General features: G+C 44.2%; 1 protein-coding gene across 9 annotated transcripts in view; it reads right to left on the reverse strand.

Moving 5' to 3' along the window:
* RAB11FIP4 (RAB11 family interacting protein 4) overlaps positions 1 to 17,601 on the reverse strand; it is a 132,196-nt gene that overhangs the window by 55,212 nt on the left and 59,383 nt on the right. The window contains exon 1 of one of the 9 annotated variants that reach the window (XM_087750663.1): positions 15,357 to 15,378. The exons of the other annotated variants lie outside the window; for them this stretch is intronic. The gene's annotated coding sequence lies outside the window, so the exon portion shown is untranslated. Of the gene's footprint in view, positions 1 to 15,356; positions 15,379 to 17,601 lie in introns of those variants that run through there. 9 annotated transcript variants of the gene reach the window in all.

Below are 17,601 nucleotides of genomic sequence, written 5' to 3' on the forward strand. Positions count from 1 at the left end.
GAAGGAAAAGAATAAACTGCTCCTCTGCCTGCTCCTGGCACTGCATTTGCATTGAGCCCTAGGGTATGCAGCCTTCAACCGGCTTCATCATTCAGCCCAAAAGAGATTAAGCAAGCATAGTTCTGCAAAAAAGATGATCATCTGTTAATAACACCAGTTACGGGCAGGGAGTGAGACACCTGAGACAGTTCATGTTCTTTACACACAGATGCTGAAGGCACATCACTCCCAAGCAGCCGAGGCTCAGCTGCTAGGTCAAATCACTGCATAGTTGGGCCTGATGTAGCCCCCTCTCCATAAAATTTATGAATATAGTAAGCCTGTATAGCTTCTTAACTCTGTGGCTCTCCATTTGGAGCTTGCCCGGAGATAACCCAACATAAAGAAATTTTACTCCTTGTTTGAAAGCCCCACTGCAGGACTGCAGTTTCAGGCTGAGCCAGAGGATGGGTCTGCTCAGCTCCGCAGCAAGGCCGGCATCGGAGCATCCCCACAGCCCAGACCTGGAGCAGTGATGGAGCTCACTGCAGCTCAGGGTCCTTCTCGCAAGAGCCAGGGGCTACAGGGCAGAGGATGAAGCCAGTTCTCCCACAGAGTTAGGATGTGCCTGGGGTGTGCAGCACGAACCGAGAGTGAAGGGCTCCACACTGCATAGCAGAAGCAAAGATTACAATTAAGTAAGCTGAGCATGATGAAAAATGTATCTCTCCCACTCACAATTTCCATTAATCTTTCAGAAGGTCTAAATCTGAGAAGGTAAATTAACTCCTTATCTGTTCACACTTCAAGCTTTTTAAAAAGGAGGACTGAAGTCTGGAATAAATTCAGCAGGCAGCAGTCTTTTAGCCTTACATGGGAAAATTTGCCTAATAAAACACTACGATTTTATCAGACTGTTTCCTTCTGTTTCCTCTCTGGTGGGTAATGGAAGTTACACCCACTACTCAGCTTTGACATGTGTAACCCAGAAAAGCCTCAGTTTGCTGTAAAAACACCAAGTGATACGTTTCTTTGTTAGAAGATGTCTTGGGGCTCTTGTCGCATTCTTCTAAACACCTCAGGAAAAACTAGATGCATTGTTAACAGCTAGTAGAAAAGCACCACGCATTAGCTATTCTTCTTCTGAATGGAAAAGAACACAATTTCTGATGAAATATAGTTCCTGTTATATTCCTAGATTGCTTTACTGGATAGCTGCCCTGTCGTTCACCAGCCTCAGGCTGAAAACAGGAATTCTGAATGAGAAATTCGGATACTCTCAAAAAGAATTAAACGAAAATGTGAAAGTTCTCACTAAAACTTTTTTTTTTTTAAATATGGGGTCAAACAGTTCTTTAAAATGTTTCTTAAATGTTTATGCAATTAAACAAATTTGTTAAAAATCCAGTCAAAATGAAATTGAAACGCTCCAGTCTGAAAGACATCAAAATGAGATGCTCTGAAATTTAGACATACTTTCCTTCCTCCTGAGCCAAAATGTTGTCAAAATCAGCATTTTATGGATATTTCAACTTTGGCAGAAAACAGCTTTACCATTGGTCTTTGTGCTCTACCATGTCTCAGCTAGAAATGCCATCACAAGAAAGAGAAGTTGAAAGATACCCAGAGAAAAATCAAACCAAGCTGGACCACAGAGGTGAGGGACTGGTGGCAGGAGCATCTGAGGGCCCAGGCTTCCTCCTGCAGCCATGCGACAGGTCATACCTGCTCCTGGCACAGCAGGGCAGCTGTGGGACTGCAGCTCCTCCTGTTACTGCTCGGGTTGGCCCTGCACGATGTGTGCTGCTCTGGAAAGCCAACGCGGCCCCGCACGCTACGGCATGCATCTGCGATCAGCTACTCCCGCCTAGCAAGGGCTGCTCGCCGTAATGCTGCTTTTGTAGCCCAGCATTGTATAGCAGAAAGGCTTCAATCTGCCTCCTCAATGCCTGTCAGAATGCACTATAGCTGCACTATAGCTGAAGTTTCTCCTGGTGCTACAGCAAAACTACAGCTATTTATAAGCTATCTTATTTCCAGATTGCACTTCTTCCTAGGAGGGAGATACAAAGACACGTATAAAAGGCAATTAAATAAAACACAATAGATTGTGTTAACTACTGGTAACTAAGAAGCCACCTTGATTCCTTTCTGCATCTTAAGATATTGACCGCATGACACTGAGGCCTCAGCTCACAAAGACTTTTCAATTTCGGATTAAACATGTTGCATTGGAAATAGCTCTGGTAACCCACAGCAGCAGATTAGAGCTGGCAAAGAGGGAAGAATGAATGGCAGAGGGAAGACAGGAGGGGATAAGCATTTGCACTGGGAGAAGGGGTACAAATAAAAACCAGTATCTTTTAAAAAGTTTTACCACCTTGCCATGTTTCTAGGACCTGGGAACTGCCTGACCACGGAGGAAGAGAGACATTACGTGGACTGGCTGCTCTTGCAAAGCCCGATTCCACTCACTGGAGCTCCATTTCTTGAAACGTGATCAAAATCTGGAAAAAAATCCCATCCTTAGAGAGACTTAACTGAAAACTGTGCCAGTAAGAATGAGACTGAGCCCCAGCCAACTGGAGAAGGCAGACCCAGGGAAGGATATGAAGTGTCCCCGGCAGCACATGTTGGAGGTGGCAGTTTTCATAGGAAGACTCTATTTGCTTCCAGCTTGCATGGTTGCTGCTGAAAACACCACTTCCTCCTTTCAGGATTTTCTTGCAGAAACTTTTGCTAGTTACTCTCCAGATGATTCACATTTAGCCTTAGAGACTATTTTTAGCTGCTTTTCTTTCAGCACATGTTCTTGGAGAGTCCCTGCTATTTATGTGGTCTCCATTTCCCTCCTCTTGGCTTCTCTAGGGAGAAGCTGCATGAGGCCAGCTATTGAGAGCAGAGCTTGCACATCATTCCTCCTTTTGTGTCCTCCACACAGCAAAGCCCGTCAGAGCACTCCTGAGGTCAACAACAGCAGTCTTTATCACCACAAAGATAGATAATGGAAAGAAAACAAGCCAAGGAAAATCAAACACACTCCAGTTCCTCAGAGTGTTTGCAAGGCCACCCTGGGGCTAGGCTGGGCAAAGGTCTGATGGTCTGGACACATGAACAGAGATGCAAAGCTGAGGGCATAAACATGCAGCAAATACATACAGAGGCAGCTGGGTACAACTGAGCACTAAAAAGCATGAGAAAATTGCTGCAATTCGTCTGGGGTAAATCTGACACCAAGACATGAAGTTACCTCTCTGTTAGGGTCACACAGCTTTAAACTCTTCAGAGTGTCCGTGGCCAACATTGTGGTAGGCGTACATATGCTGTTTGAGCTGGACTCTGATGTCTTAAGGATGAATTTTATAACTTTGACACAGATATTGTGGGACATAGCTAACAACCACTCAAAACACATGCACCTAAATAATGTTACCAGCCCAAGAGGCAGCTGGGAAAGTGCCTACATTGATTTCTTTCACATATGGCAATAGTGTCAATGTATTAAATCATTTCTACACTGGTAAAGTCACTGAATGAAGGCCTGTCTTGCTTTAACTATACCCATACAAAAGCCTATTTTTATGAAACATGAGAGTTTAATATTGTCGAGGATCCTGCCTCTCCTCCAAATGTGGTTAAAGCTTTTGAATGAGTCTACATTTTTTGATGGAAGTGGGACTCATGCATGCACACACACTTAAGACACATCACAAACACTGGGAAACCTAACTAAACGAGAAGTGAATCAGCTGGAGGTAGAGGTGAAAAAACTCTCAGGGTGTGAATGTTAAGTAAGCTTTGACTGTAGATTGTAATTTTTATCTTTGCGGTCTTCCCTGGCTCACAAGTAAATCTCTCCTCTACCATGAAGACATTCAGCATGCTCTAACATATAGCCTCACCTTTTAAGAGCATCTTGTATATTGATCCCAAATGTATGGCTCAAGCTCATTAGCTTATAATCTGCTAGGTTAGTAAGAGCTCAGAGGGAGCCAACATATGGATGTACTTCTGAGCACATTAACAGCTGTAGTATATCAGCTAAATCCATGACACTGAGCAATGGAGTTGGCTGTTCTCTTGTCTTGTTGCCAATATGGCAATAATTAGGGCTGCTGCGTGGTTCCATAGACTAAAAGAACTGGCAGACCAAATTAATGCCAGGAATAATTCAAGGAAGACAGAGGAGCTACACCAGGAGACATGGCCCACTGTGTTCCTCTCCTTGAAACCCTCGCTTGAAAATATCAGTTATTTGCAGGCTGAAGTCTGGGCTACTAAATGGTAATTAGACAGCTACATGGGAAATAATTACCTGATTACAAGATGATTAATTAGTATGCTGTCAAGATACGATTATCCTGGCATCTAGGGAATACATTGCATTTCTTCTTTGCTCCTTACAAGATGATGATTGCAGCATAAAGCACTTCTGCTCTAAAACCCCACAGAAATTGTTGTGGTTTAAGCTCCACCCAGCCATGGTGGGATGGGGGAGAGGATCAGAAGGGTAAAAGTGAGAAAACTGGTGGGTTGAGATAAAGACAGTTCAATAGGGAAAGCAAAAGCCATGCGCACAAGCAAAGCAAAACAAGGAATTCATTCCCTCCTTCCCATCAGCAGGCAGGTGCTCAGCCACCCCCAGGAAAGCAGGGCTCCATCACGTGTAACAGTGACTTGGGAAGACAAACGCCATCACTCTGCATGTCCCCCCCTTCCTCCTTCTTCCCCCAGTTCATGTGCTGAGCATGACGCCATACGGTACGGAGTAGCCCTTGGGCCAGTCGGGGTCAGCTGTCCTGCCTGTGCCCCCTCCCAGCTTCTCGCTGGCAGGGCATGAGAAGCTGAAAAGTCCTTGCCTAGTGCAAGCACTACTTAGCAACAACTAAAACGTCAGCGTGTTATCAACATTATTCTCATACTAGATCCAAAACACAGCACTATACCAGCTACTAGGAAAAAAAAAATTAACTCTATCCTGCCTGAATCCAGGGCAGAAATGAAGAACAAGAGCACAGACAGCAGCGCTCAGTACCCAGGGATTTAATGAAGCTAGAAATGTGCAGGGCAGACTGACACAGCCCCGTCCTGTCACAGCAGGTCAAAATAGACAAGGAAACAGCTTCACAAAGAGCAAGAACCAAGTAAGATCCCACCTGCACCATCCCTCAAATACACTGAATGCACCACTCCTGACAACAAGCATGCAACCTTACAGTGGAGAGGAGGAATTTCTGGCCACCTGTGTATGGCAGTGTAGGCACCACACTTCATGACCATCAGCTCCAAATCAAGCCTTGCAAATTTTTATAGATGCCTGCAGGGATTGGAGGGTAACAGCACATAGACCTCTGGTCCCTGAGACACCAGGAAAGGGAAGGAAGGCTGGTATGATAGGGAAAGGCAAGATTTCCAACACTAGCTCCTTCTGGCAGAATACAGCCTGACCTAATTAGTTAGAACGTGCCTGTTTGTACAAGGGTGCAGCAAACTTATAATGCCACCCTTGACTGTTTTTATAAAGTAGATTTGACACCTACTAATCTTGCCAGGCTAGTAGCTTCATGAACTAGTGTAGGTAAGCAAGAAAGGCAAATGCCTTCAGCACCATCACAACCAGAGCTTTGATCTTTTCCCTGCTTGAGGCACGGGAGCCCGGCTTTGCACTCTGCCTTGCATTTGGGCGGGCGCTGCAGACAGAGGAACAAGGAAAAGCATTCTGGAAAATTATTAGCCTGTGAAATTTAGTATCCAATTCCACCTACATGCACAAAAGTACTGCTGAATGTTATATGTGCTCAGATATAAAAGCTGGGCCAGCAGACAGGGCACCAGCTGAGACACAGATACAGGATCCCAGGTGGCGATGGACATTTTCCGTGACCTCAGTGTTATGTAGTCACCTGGCCCTTCTGGAAACCAGTCTGACTCTGCCACCTACCTGGGCATTATCACTGAACAGCTGAATTTATCTTCTTCAAACTTGGGATGAATAACAATGTTCTAGCTCCCAGAGAAGGTGTGACATGAATTCATTAGAGCCTATGAAGCACTTTGATAGTATAATAATGGAATAAGTATTGTAGATAGTTTTTATGCTAATTCCTTCACCTACATATCTGTGGCCGCTGCCTCCAGGAATTTAACAGATAGATGGTATGCAGAATAAACCTCTCAGAAGTAACAAGCCTCTGTACCAAGCGTGCAGATCATTTCCACATCTCACCACCTCTGTAGGGCCACCCTACACTGGTCCCTCCAGGATAAGTGAGAGCAGCCTACCGTAAGATGATGGTGAGTGACAGCCTCCGCGCACAGAGCCTGTGAACCATGCTGCTTTGCACATCTTTTGCACCAGCCTTAGGGGGAAGGAACCAGGGTGGCAACCCCTTTAAAAATCCCCTAATGACAAAGGCCACGCTCACCCAGCTCTCTGGGACGGAGATGCGCGGGCAGTCTTTTGCCGGCTGGTCCATTGTTCCAACCAGTGTTTTCCTCCTCCTGTATGGAAATGCCATTAGTGCTTCTCACATTCAAAGCCTTCTGCTGGGCCAGATCCTGACAAATCCTTAACTCCAGATAAACCAAAGCGCCCAGGTGACCAGCCCCTTTGGAAGCAATAGGAATCAAGTCCCTGTGCATACTGGTGACACAAGGTCTCCTGGCCATCACCTCCCTGGGAACGCTCAGCATCGCAGCCCAGGCGCTGAGCACACTGTGTTGAACTTTGCCTCTGTGTTACCCCTTAGCTAGACAGCTCCCAATTAACAGCTTTGTGCGAGCCCAACCAGCTCTAGACAGTATTTTCAAAGGTGACCACTGTGAAAGGAAAAAAAAAATAGGTCAAGAGGATTATGCAGGGTGACTAATGATTGCTGCATGCTGGGCTGAGATGTGAAGTCTGGCTGTGTTTTCAAAGGTGCATAATAATATGTCCTTGTCTGACCTGTGGTGCTGTTGACACTTTTTCTGAGTTGATGCCTTCTCACAAATCCCCATTAGGCTGGAAGCTTCAACGCCCACCGTGAATGATGCCAGCGGAGTGGAAGGGCTATCAAACTTTGCAGAACTCCCATTTAAGTTTCACTTCATTTCTTAAAAGCCAGGCAGCAGAGGTAATTATTTAACTGTCAAGCCCTTTTGGAGTTGTTTGCTGAGGGACGTGGCTGCTGTTCTCAGGCTGTGGGGCACAACGTGTTAACTCACCGACAGCTCCCTGGAGCTGGTCAACAGATAAGAGGAGGGGGCTATTCTGCTCAGCACAGCCGGCACATAGAGTCAGGGGAATGTGCTCTGCCAGCCAGCTTGCCGTCCAAATAGCCAGAACTAATAGTTTTATCCTTATTTTACTGAGAGGGAGGACAGCGCGGTATGATGGAGGGCACGGTTCAGCTTCCCTGCCCAAAAATCACAGGAGGTTTGGAGCAATAGGAAAATGAATTCAGCTGTTTTCTGCTGCTCCTGTGTTTACTATTAGAGTCCCTCCAAGTATACCTTTCATTAACAGGGAAGTTAGAATTCATTTTTCTTATCTGACAAATATTCATTAGCCAAGTATTTGTATCAATCTCTCCATCCTGGTCACAGAAATAGGTCCCTTTCTAGCTACAGAAACTGGAAGAGAAGGCAATTCAGCTATAGCTGAGCCGAACCTCTAGTTTCCCACCGAAACTCTGGAGCAACAAGTGATGCAGCAGCCTCAGAGGGTCACAGAAAACAGCCTTTTGTTTCTATTACAGTCCCTTCATGGATAAGAGTATAAATATAACCATAGAGAAGTTTCCTCAACAAACGCAGACATACCAGTAAAAACATAACCTCTAGGTTCAGCTTAACTGTGAGGAAGATCTGAAAGACATCTCATCTCAGACAGCAGAGGCCAGCCCTTGCATATGGGCTGTTGGCAGCCTGGCAAAAGCTGGGTGTGATCATGCTAGACTGGATGATGCTGGGCCCCAGACATGGAGCAGAGAACAGCAGGTGCAGATCTGTTGTAGGAGGCAAGATACCTTCTTCAATTCGTGTAACTTTTTTTTCAGAATGCCGCAGGGAAAACTCCCAGCTTCAGGAGAACCATACAGATGTCCAATAAAGCTCACAAGCATGGGCAAAGTTGTGACAATATTAGCACTATCAAGACCTTTCTGAGGCACGATCAAATTGCTTTTCTACTACTTTTGGGCAATGTTCACATTTATACAAGGAATGGGGGAGCACAGCACGTACATACATCCCATAGTTACCTTTAAAATAAGATCAGTTTTAATTCCCAGGCAATTCTACACTGGCAAAAGAACAGAAATTCTTTGCTATAGCAAGAGCAGTCCTCTGTGACTGAAAAGGTACAGCCCAGGCGAGGCCTTTCAATGGAGTCCCACTAAGGCATTGCGAACTCTGGGCTCCCTACCTCGCTCCCCGAGGTACCGCACAGAATTTAACAGAGGATCAATTTCTGCCCCATTGTTAGGTCCCTGCAAGCACAGGCTGAGAAGAAAAATTTTGCACAAGCTCCTTGATTTAGATCAACCCAAAAGTGAAAAGAATACTTTTCTTGCTTTTTAAAGAAAAGCCTGCCGGAGCCAGCAGCCTGATTGTTCCATAAATCAATTTCTTTCCCAAGTGTAAAATCTCCAATTGCTCATCCCCTGTCTTTCATCCTAATTAAATAGTGACGTGAAGTAATCAGCAGCATTGTCAATGGCCCTGGTACTGCACAGATATTTCTGAATATACAATATCAGAAGGAAACGAAGCCAATGAAGAAGATTCCTACCCAGCAGCTGCACCAAGACTAGCAGCCCAGGCTGGAAACATCCATGCAAAACCAAGACACCCCATGACTGCAGGGCAAGCCCAGCTAGGGGCCTGCAGCGCCCCATGTCCTGTGAAGAACAGGTCATGGAAGGGCCCCTCCCTGTGCTGAAGGTGACATGGCTTTCTCTACCATTTCAGCAGGGAGTAAACTACCTCGTTACCTTTCACATTCTATTTCCATAATCTGGTCAAATTAAAATACTGAACTACTCTTAAACACTGATCCCTGCCCTTGACACTCACCTCTCCCTTCTAATTAATCATGTTCAATATGGAAGTGTTTAGATGCCATGAGAAAAGACGTCCTGTGAGGCAGTGAGTTGTCAGCAGGGCGGAAGCTTTGGGACCCCATGTCATCTAAGAAACAGTTACAGATGGTGAATTACCTCAAGAAACAGAAACGCGTGTGGTCCATGTGGTTGTTGTTACCCGCTGGCTCTTGTGGAAGCGGCAGGAGTGCGACGGCAGCCCCAGCCTACTGGAAAGCCAGAGCTGGGGAAAGGATGTTGTGCCTCCCCAAGTGGACCTGCACAAGCCAGTCCCAGGGAGCCGTGCTAACAGAGATGAGCCGAGAGCAGGTAAGGGAGGATGTCCTAACGCAGTCTGAGCTCCTGGGAGCCGATTCAGGAGAGTCCTTCCTCTCTTGAGTATCAGTTCCCTCATAAGAAAGAAGACGTTGCACGTAAAGGCAAATCTTGCACGTAAAGGCAAATCTATACAGAATGCAAGTATCTAAGTCAAACTAAATATGAACATTTGGTAAATATTGATATACTCCTAATAGTCCTGGTTTCTTCCCTTTCCCATCTTTTCCGTCTAAAATGAAGTGGTTCTCTCTTCCCAGGGGAAAGGCAAAGGAAGAGCCCCACATGACAGGCACTATACAAATACAATCAAGAGAGACTGTCTCTTCCTGTAGAGGTTTTTGATCTAGAGGAAAGCTAGAGGAAAAGCATGTCACTCAGCAGCACAGCAAGTAATGCCCTGGCTCTAAGTCAGGAAACATCTGACAATTTGTTCATGGGGAAAAAACAGTAATCTTCAGTAACTGCAGAGAAAGTGCTCCAGGACTTCCCCGGCCCTAGGATTTTGCTTCATGAAGCACATGGTTCAGTGTTATTCAGTACATTTCACTGCTAAAACTTTTCTTTGTAGACCAGCAGGGTATCAGGCACTCTTGGCAGGGCATCTTCTGCGGTATCCGAGTACAAACTCTTTCCCCTTTGATTCGAGTACCACAACATGGCACAGGATGTCTCCTGATAGCAAAGTTTTGTCGTGGTGCAGTAACCTCAGAGGTCTTACTCAGAGTTTCTTTATAGGCAAGGAATCGTACCAGGCAGCAAGTGAAAACTCTGAATTTACTGCACAAAACTCCCTTTTATAATTCTCCTGTAATATCTCACCGTTGGCTTGGCAATGAGACAAACAGAAAGATTTTAAGTGATGTTTCAAAATACAGTGGAAATAGAAAGCCAGTGATTTACTCTTTCACTTAACTGATAGCTTCCCAGATGAGAAACCTACAGCTAGATAACCCTGCAAAGAGTGATTCATAAAAGGATGGTTGTTGATCCTTGTGCCGAAGAGTTCCGAGGTAAACAAATATTTATGAAAGGCAATATTTATCTATTAGTCTCACAAAATACTGTGCATTACTGATTTCCATAAAAATCAGATCTCAGAGATGCGGTGAAATACTGACTTCATTCATTATTTAGGTCTCCCTCCTCACTTTTCCACACGTTAATAGCAACTTATGAATCTTTCCTTGGAAACATCTGTGCAATCTCATTTAAAAAAGCCAAGAATTTAACAAAGCAAAGACTGTTGGTTTAAGCTAAGATTTTCACAAACTCATAAAGCCCAGTGCTGATCCCATGCTGATGTAGGGTACATTGGTTACTCGTAAACTCGTAAATCCCATGCTGATGTAGAGTACATTAGTTACCAGCCTAGAGCCCCCAGGTTTTTGCAGTACATAAGCAGGTAGCAAATGTCCTGCTGGAAAGGGAAGGAGAACACCAACGAGGTTCTCAGCATCTCTTCTTCTAAGAGACACACTCTCTGCTCCCGGAGATAAACAAGCAAAAGCAAAGCCATAGCACGCGGGTAGAAAACGCATGGATCCAGAGCTTTGAAAACGTGTGTACAACTGCACAGACACACAGATAGGAAAGGCCTCTTCCCCCACGCCCAGAAAAGAGCTGCATTATTTTATGGGCAGGACTGATGGCACTTGGATAAGGCCTAGAGACTCCAGAACAATGAACTCAGCATCCTCGGAATTTAACATTTCTGGGTTGTTGCTGATAAGCTGATCACAAAAAGGATACAAATTACCCACGATCATATTGGTTTCTATTTTGCTATCATGTGTAGATTAAGGAAAAAAAAAAAAAGAAACAAACAAAGACGGAACACTTATTTTTCACTTTAGCCACAGGCTTCATATATGTCAGACCAAATTCTGAAATTCCTCCTCGAAGTTTACTGATGGAAATTTAACCACAGTAAAGACTTCTAATTCAATTAGGATTGTGAGATTTGGTCTAGAGGTTGTACGGTGCATGGGATCCTTTAGGATAACTGGGGTTACTAGATAAAGTTAAACATTTGCAGAACATCCATTCTCCCTAAGTAGCAGGTGAACAAGAGAAACTATTCTAATTACAGTTCAGACTTCTCCCAATTGGTTTTGCTTTAATCTCCTAAACTTTAACTTCCTTTTTGTGGCCTTAGATTTACTTTCCTCTCATTTTTGAGAATTCATCTCCCCCTCCCTTTTTCCTTCATTCTTCACTGCGCTCCTTCTACATATACATTTAGGCAATCTGTCTTTGCGTACCCATCTCCCCAGTGTGCAGAGCTCAGTTTTGCACACACGCTCTGCTCAGAGGCAGTTCTCTACTGTGAATGGATGAAGGGAAAGTAGGACATCAGTTCTTTGTTCAGTCTTGGATGTCAGCTCTCTTTTACAATGCACTGAGAGAAAATTTGGTTGAACACACGGCAGTAATAACTGGTGTATGAAATATTCCGAGGAATGTAACGAGAAGCCAGTGGAGCACAGATCCCAAGAAATACACTAGTCTAAAATGTAGAGATTTGTGGCAGAGACCTTTTAGAGATCTAAATACGACAAGCCATTTTAAGTTTAAGAAACTCTAAAAGACAAAAGAGGACCCTGGTGAAGGTGAAGCTGTAAGAGTTTAAAGGAGGCATATACATGGAAAAAGTTCCTACTGTAACAGTCTTAAAAGCTTACAAGGTGGGAAAAAACCCAACTCAGCAGGAACATAGGCTCATTTCTTTCATGCTCTTAGGTTGATTTTCATCATCTAAGAATCTGACCAACAGTTCTAAGTGGTGCCTCAACACCCCGCCCCATCCTGGACAGGTTCCCACCTTCCATACGCTAGACTTTTCCATGAGCGTGCCTTAGGATATTGTAACCAAACGGTCCATCTCCTGATGAAAGACACATGCCCCAGTTACCCCAACAAATATTCCTCAATGACATTAGCCTTCAAGGACACAGTAATGGAAAACTCACTGGAGCAACAAACAGCAATATTTTTTTTCAACATACACATGCCAGTAATAAATGCAGAACAGTTACCGATATAGGAAACTTCTTGTGGTGAATATATAAAAATACTTGAGGTTCTGTCTATTGCTTTGTCTGTCACCAAAACAAGCCAAACATGTCCTCTCTGCTGCTGAAGAAGGTGGTAGCACACTCAATATGTGTAAATTGAGAAATTCCCCCCATTTTAAATGAGGTCAGGCTTTGTATACCGTGTTATAAATAAATTTCTGCCATGGGCAAGAAAGTTTACCTAAGTATTGCACTATTCTATAAAAATGGCTGGCCAAAGCTCTACGATATATTTACACCATGCTTATATATTTGGGATGTATCTATCAAAGGGTACAGAGCCTGCAAGCTTTCTCTCCCCCAGTCATTATCCTGCTTTGGCTCTACGTGGTGCTGTACAAACACATACTGAGGAAGCCTTTGCCCCAAACAACATGCTGAGTGACCAGAGGCTTATGTAGAAAGGCAACAAATGAACAGGATTCACACTAGGGATGTCTCTTTGCAGGCTCTCGGGCTCCATGGCTACGAACAAATCAAAGTCTCTTGCAAAGCCAAACTTCTTTGTTATCACAGTCCTGTTTACACAGGCTGGCAACAGCTCCAAGGAATCCCCCTTTTTGATACGCCTTTTTTACCTTACTGTGTCTACTTTATGTATTCCCTTTCCAAACACTTCCTAGTCATGGCGGTTTGAGACTAGGCTGCCAGGTTCACAGTGTGAGCCCAAAACGCTCATCAGCATTTGTATCAACATTGCCATGGGTACATTATTATTCCAACTTAACCTTCCTAGTAGCTTATCATAATGCCAAGTACCAAAACAAGCCTGGGATCCGCTGTACACATCCACCTAAACAGGCTACTCTATCTCATGGCCTATTCCCCAACTGATATTAGAGTCAACTGGGTAATTACAATGACAGTCTGGGTAAAAAGGTGAGCCAAATAGCAAAACTCCTAATTAATAAGGCCTCTCAGGGGCCTAATTAATCTTGCCTGGATTTCTGTAAACTTAGGAAGTGTAACAATTGACAGTTTCTTTCCTGTTTCTCGTCTGTTTAGACCATAGCTCTTGGAGCAAGGACGGTTTCACTCTGCTTCTAAAGACTGCCTGGCAGGCGGCAGTCCCCGTACCTGGTGGCACTGCCCCACCAGCATACACACAGCTCCAAAACTGGTCCAGGCTCTGCGAGGACTGTGCTGAATGGAAATAAATTATCTCTCTGTTCCACCGAGCTTGGGATGAGCTTCAGCAGCCTCTTCTTGGCATGCAGTCGCTCAACAGAAGCTGTATTTCTCTGCATCCTTATTCTAGACAGGGCCTCCGTGTCCCTGATCGAAAGAAGGTCAAATAGCCCATATCTCTTCTTAATTTTTAATCGCAATTTCATGCTGTTATTTCAGCTGCTGGAGGCAGTGTAGCACAAATCCCTCAGGAGTAATTCCTAGATACTCTCTTGTAGGCTGGCCTACTTTTTCTTCCTGTTCAGTTACAAATTGCTTATCGCAGCCCAGACGTATGACAGTACTGGAAAAGCCTTCCTCCACCCAGACAAATACATTCTCCACTGCAGCGTGTAAAAAAAAAAAAATTAAAAAAAAAAAATCACATTTTGATTCTTCTCCAGCTCCTAAAAATAGACAAGATAATCAAGATCTAATTTTTAGCTCTATGAGCCCAGCTGAGTACAATGGTTTAATTTTAAACAGTTCCATGGCCTCTGACGGAGGACAGTGCCACAGCCCCCCGCGTGCGGCGCCCTGCTGCGGCAGCCTCCCGCAGCGGGAGGCAGGTCTCAGCGCTGCCGGGAAAGCCTGGCGGGGGAAGACACTCAAACGGGTAGGCCAAAGCCCACGCGGTTTTGTGGGGATTTTGGACATTGCAAGGGCTGGGTGTGAAACACGAGAAGAAGGAAGTGGGAAAGGTGTCCTAGAGCTTTCATAACTAGGAAAAGTATTGGGCAATTTCATGAACTGCATGGTCACTCTGGCGGCAATTCTTGAGACTACTGAAATCACGTGTTTGAACCCTAAAATATTGTGGGCAGTGTAGCGGCAGCTGTGTGACAGAAATGATTCCTGTAAGATTACACCTATGGAGGAATTTTTTTATGTAAGTGGGAAAATTCCTAGCAGTACGTGCTCTTGTTTTGGAAAATGAGAGAAGCTGCCTCCAAAAAAATACACTGCTCTCCGTTTGGTCAGAGAAGCTAGAAGACAGAAAAGAAGCACTCAAATCCTTTTTGTTTGTTTGTGCAATGAGGGATTTTGCTGGTTTTGTTTAGCTAGAACATCTTTTTTGTGGTTGACTTTCTCTACAGTTTCATAATAACCTGGAATCTTGGCTTTATCAACCAGCTTTTACAGGTCTACCCGGAACTTTCTTCTGATTAATAATAAATAAAAATAAACCTGCTTAAACCAATGCTTTTTACTTAAAAAAATTCCTATATTTCAATTTCACAACCTTCCCACTGAAAATATTACAAGAAAAACACTCTATGTCCCAAAATCTTCCATAAATGCAGCACAAATTTCCCCAAAGCAGCAAGGAGAAAAGATAGGAAGCAAAATAGGAAACATAAAAATAAAAACAAAGAAAGGAAGAGCCAGTTTCAAGTTTATGAACTGGAGGGCAAAGATACCCTCATCTTGTCACACAAGTGTCGAGAAACCCACCGAACGCTATGTGCGCTGCCTCTTACGTAGCTACTGTTATTACAGATATTTTGGTATTCCCCAAAGGTCACATATCAGAGTCAAGACTCGTTCACCACGCTCTGACTGAGCAGTTATATTTCTTTACCAGAGTACAGTACACAGTGAGTGCTGTCATAATATTTCTTTTGCTTATGTTGTTAACAATGCTGTATTCAAGACACATCACAAATTACAGTGGTCAGATTTTCAGTACAGCAAACAAAAGGCAAAAAGGACTAAACCACAAAGCCATACTTACCTGAAGGATTAAATCAATAGGGATGCGACTTCCTCAATAAGAAGAGACCAACTTTTAGCTTTCAGTCCTTTCACAGCCTCTACCCAAAGACTGAGCCACAGCCTGAATTTGGTTTATCCATGGAGAGACAAGGACAGGAAGAATATTTTGCCATGGCAACTGACAATTCCAGAAAAACCACCCCCAAAACTGTGCTCAGTCAGAAAATCAGCAGATTAAAAGCTTGAAGATAATGCTTCAGAAAGAAAAAATAGGGATGAGACAGAAAATGTCTATTAAACAGAGGTTCTGCCAAAGAGACAGGTGACAGGCTTTCAAATGGTAAAGCTTTCGAATGCTATACAAAACCCTACCTGGGCCACAAAACAGAAATAAATACTCAAAAAAGAGTCATAGATAACAACAAATACAAGCGCACGAGGTGACTTTCCTATAGATGCCTGGAAGGACACTACGGTTGGAACTTCATCTCCGTCGCTAAGTCACAGCAAAGATGGCTGAACCGGGCAGCCACACTTCCACCTGTTTCAAACCACCCAGCCAAATATAGCCCCAAGAAATAGTAAATTTTGACTCAGACAAGCCCCTGTTGGAAGCAAATAATGTTTGGTCCCTCATTGATTTAAGCTTCTATTACAGGAAGCCAGTAGTTCACCTGCAAGAGCAGGTGCTTAAAATTTAAACCAGCTAACTGGCAGAATTTGTGCAAAAACACTGACATACACAAATTCAGCCCAGCTTCCCAACCCCCCAAAAGACGGCACTATCTGAATAAACACTGCCGCACTGAGATATGCCGTTCTGAGGGCTGTGAAAACTCAAGCGACATCTCTGTCGGGTCACCCCCCAGCCCTGGGCAGTCTCCTGCCGGCCCCAGACAGTGGGGTTGCATTTGGAGGGAGCAGAGCCCATCTACCGGGGTGTTGTGGCAAGAACTGGGTGGGAAAACATTTCTCCCAGCCTGGGGGCTCTTTCATTTCAAAATATTTTCTTGGCCCAGCTCAGGATGAGAAGGTCAAAACCTCGGATTTTTCTCAAAAGAAAATCCAAAACACATTTTGAGACAGGGAGGAAATATTTTTTGACTGGGCCAGAGTGTATCACTTCTTTTGTATTATTTTATGTGTTTTTTATACAACAACCGAGCAGAAACAGGTCAGGGAAAAAGTAATTTCCCCTTTAAGAATATCAGTGTGTGATGTTCCACCAAATCAAAAATTCAAACTGGTTTTGAAAAAGAAAATAATCCTCAATCTCTTTTATGGCTGTTTTTGGAGGGGTCAGCATTTGTTTAGTAGGAAGATGCCTACCTTGCCCCGAGTGCAGAACTGCTCATTCTCTGTACAGCAGATCTTCAGGGCAGCATTTTGTAATCATCTTGAGCAGCCAGAGAGGTAGATTATTTTTATGCAGGTGTTTTGTACCAAGGACACTTATTTTTGCATGTATGCACAAACATAAAAAATATAATTCAGAATATTGCCAGGTGAAAGCAGGCAATTTCCATGTAAATTAGTCCCAAATGGGGGCACGCTGTGCTCTTCATTGCTCTTTGTAATTATTCACTGAGGGTTTCTCAGCAGTTGTAGTTAATATTGCTTTCTGATGCTTGGAAAAAAATAGGAAAAAATGAATTGCTGAGAGCGTTGCCCTTAGAGGTTACAATAAACTTCTCATCGGTGCAGACAGTGTGTTGCCTGTGTATAATCCTGCCTAGTCCTACCTAGGAACATGGACTTTTTTTCTCTCTATAAGTGTATGGCTGTGCTTTATCAAGGTTTATCAAGCTTTTCTTCCTGCCCTCTCCAGCAAGGGATTCAGGCGGCAACGACCTCAGGAACAACACAAGGTGTTGACCTAACTCCTGCCAGGGTCTGAGAAGTCTTTCTACTGATTCTAGCAGGCGCTGGCATCATTCCCTAGGCTGGGCCTCCCAGAAGGCCATCCCCGGAGATGCTGAGCATACTCATTTCCCAGGGGATGCAGCAGAAGCTGAGGGGAAGGAGAATCTGGCAGATATAGGAGCACCAAGTATAAAGCAGACTTCTAGATTAAACCAGGGAACCTTCTGCTTCCCTTGCCATACCCAAGAGAGAGGCTCGAGCCAGAACATTCCCCAGTCGAAGTACCGGGCGACATGCATGTCCCACGTTTCGACTACTGCAGGAATGAAGATGTAGCCTCTCTCCCAGCTTCTTGAGGAAAGATGTTAGGATGAGCTGCTCGTAATCACAGCGCGGGTCCC

Source organism: Nipponia nippon, unplaced genomic scaffold, assembly GCF_047370975.1.
Source record: "Nipponia nippon isolate SJK-2023a ecotype South Korea unplaced genomic scaffold, ASM4737097v1 scaffold_14, whole genome shotgun sequence".
Lineage (NCBI taxonomy): Eukaryota > Metazoa > Chordata > Aves > Pelecaniformes > Threskiornithidae > Nipponia > Nipponia nippon.